This window comes from Pteropus medius, unplaced genomic scaffold (assembly GCF_902729225.1).
Source record: "Pteropus medius unplaced genomic scaffold, Ma_sr-lr_union100, whole genome shotgun sequence".
NCBI lineage: Eukaryota > Metazoa > Chordata > Mammalia > Chiroptera > Pteropodidae > Pteropus > Pteropus medius.
The window spans coordinates 14,207,181-14,210,067 of NW_024349803.1; positions in this window are offsets into that span (position 1 = coordinate 14,207,181).

Consider the following 2,887-nt stretch of genomic DNA (forward strand, 5'->3'; position numbering starts at 1 on the left):
CTGGCAGGATTAAAGTGGGCTAAAGTCATCCCTGGTAACGAGGCAGAGATCACCGACGTCAGTCACAGGTGGGGGTGGTTTGTCATTTCGTGGTTGTGGAAAGGCCTTGTCTGAGCATCTCTGATATTTAGGTGGGAACGTCATGGTCAGGAAGCCAACAGGCAAGTTTTCGCTCTCTTTTCTTATATTAGGGAATTCTGCATGGTCCGACCCACCAAATAGGGAGCAAGGGACAGGTCAGCTGTGACGTGCATGTGCAGCTCAGGCCATGGTTAACAGCCACACTCGCAGGCGCCTTTTCAGACAAGGAAACTGAGGCCCGGGAAGGTTAGAGGACTAACCTGAGACTACCCAGCTGGTGGGGGCGGGGGGCTGGGCAGGTAGTGCACCCCACGTTGGAAATCTACCTACATGCAGTGTCCAGGGGCTTCTCTTCAGGTTACCAAACCCAGAGCGGATGCCCTCCCGGCAGTCAGGATGGGCAGCCATGGCTCCCTCCTAAAAGACTTTCCTCCTGGCCCTGGGAGAGCCTCGGGCAAGGCAAAGGGGAATGGCTGGGATTGTTGGTCAGATGAACCACCTTCTCAATGGAAGCCTTGGGGCGCCCCCTTGTGGCTATCACATGAACTGCTGGTCCAGGTCTGGGCTGAGACGGCGGGACAAACAAGGTTCCTGCCACTCAGGATAAGTGAGCACCTGTGCCAGACCATAGTCAGGGGCTCATTTGACCTTCAACCCATTGGCCTGTGATCTGGGTGTTCTCAGCTTGTGCTAGAGATGAGAAAACAGAGCTGAAGTCAGAGTTTACCCACGGACAGAATGTTGAGACTGGGATTTTAGGCCTTGTCCGGTGAGCTACTGGTGTTGCTCAGATGCCCTCTCCCGATCCTGAATTTGTAGTGGCTCTTTCAAAGTCAGTCCCTCAACTAGGTTGTGTATGAAACAGGAATCGTTTTGGGGCTTTTTAAAGGGCTTCCCAATTTTATTAAACCCAATAATTCCAAAATATTATCCTTTCAACATGTAATTAACACGAAATTCTTAATGAGATCTACTAAATTCTCATTTTTATGCCTAATTTTTAAAGAACTTGTCAATATTTTATACTCATATCATATTGCTATTGAGACTAGCCATACATCTAGTGCTCTATAGCTACACGTAGGCAGTAACAACTGTATTAGACAGTGTAGTTATAGACATCGTCATATTAAAACTATGGCTCCCGAAAGAGACCGGCCCAGCAGCACAGGCTTCAGTCATCTGCCAGAGGTGCCTACATGTGAGTGTGGTTTTATTATTTCCTCTTCATAGAACTGCTCATACTTCATCAACACCTTACACGGGAGTGTGTTTCATGTCTGCCTTCCCACTAAACAGGCTCAGCATGAAGCAGGGACAGTGTCCACCTAGCGCTGTATCCTGGTGCCAACGGTCAGCTCTCAGAAAGGGTTTGTCATCGACCGCCTGCCCAATTAGGGGAGAAGTGGCCATTTGCCCAGCACCCACCCTGTGCTAGCCACTTAGTTATTCGTCATCACTCCCCATCACAGCCCCCCCAACCCCCCGGAGGGACCCACAGTCACACTTGTGTGATGCAGCAGAGCACGAGCTTGGGAGGAAAAGCCACCTGCCTGACATCACCCTCATGGTGAGGGCCCAAGTGCGACTAGAAGCCAGACCTGGTGGGTTCCCACCCCTGGTGCCTTCCCCCTCACCAAGGACAGCCCCCGTTTTCGGTTCCCATCCCAGACGGACTGCGGTCATGCCGTCGACGAGGCTCTCCTCTCCTCTTGGGGCGTTCCCTTGCTTCCAGGAGATTCCAGCCCTGGAATCTCCAAGGGTTTGTACTTGTCTTCATGACCCCGCAACAGGGCCAAGGGGAGGAGACCACAAGAGCCGGATGGTTTGTGGGTGCAGGTACTGAGTGCAGGTGCGGAGGGAGGGGCATGAACCTCAGCTTGGGGCCGATGGAAGAGGGGAGCAGGAAGCCGCCCTGCTCAGAAGGGCCAGAGGCTGGGTCACCCTCTCCTCTCCTGGTGGGGAGAACTGGGGGCCCCACGCACTGTTCTGAGGTGCCCACCCTCCTCACCTTTCCCAGTCTCAGGGGGAATGAATCAGTGAGGAGAGCACTCAGGTGCATAGACAGACCAGGCTGGCAGAAGACGAGTTTGACAAGCAGGAGTGTGGATAAGAGTAGAGAAAGGCAAACTCCGCCTTCAGTAGAGCAAATGCCTGACTCAAAAGGACTTCTGGGAGAGAAGGCTGAAAGGGATGCTCTGAGTCTGAGGGAATATTGATGAGAACAAGTAATTAATTCACCTAGCACACCTCCTGCCCGCCTCACAAGAGGGAGCTCTATGCATGCCAGCAGACCTGAGTTTATGCACCTCATAGAACCTGATGTACACTCACAAATCCTGCCTCGCCAGGTTTCTGCCTCGCACAGAAGCATGCATAGATGACAGTACAGAAGCACACAGAGGCGGGCGCTGGGTCCCACTGGGTGGCTTCCTTCGGAGTTTTACTGTGAGTGAATGACACACTCTCCACAGGGCATAAGAGCTCTCCCTAGGTTGACAGAGAGTGGTCATTGACAGCTATTTTAAAACTGCTTTTAGTCACTCTTTCAACCCTCCCTACAACTGTGTGAGAAGCAGGTTCTGGCTGGCAGGAGGGCTGAGCCCTTACATGGTGTGCCTCAGTTTCCTGCTCTGCACTGTGGGGGAGGAGTAACCACGTCCTCCCCAGGACCCGTACAGCTCTGTACAACCAGTGGGCTTGCCACTCGGTGCCTGACTACCCAGTTTTGGTAGATTTAGAAAATTCTCTATGGACACACGACGTGGAGCCCTGAGCTGGGGCTGAAGCTGGGGCTGGGAGGGTG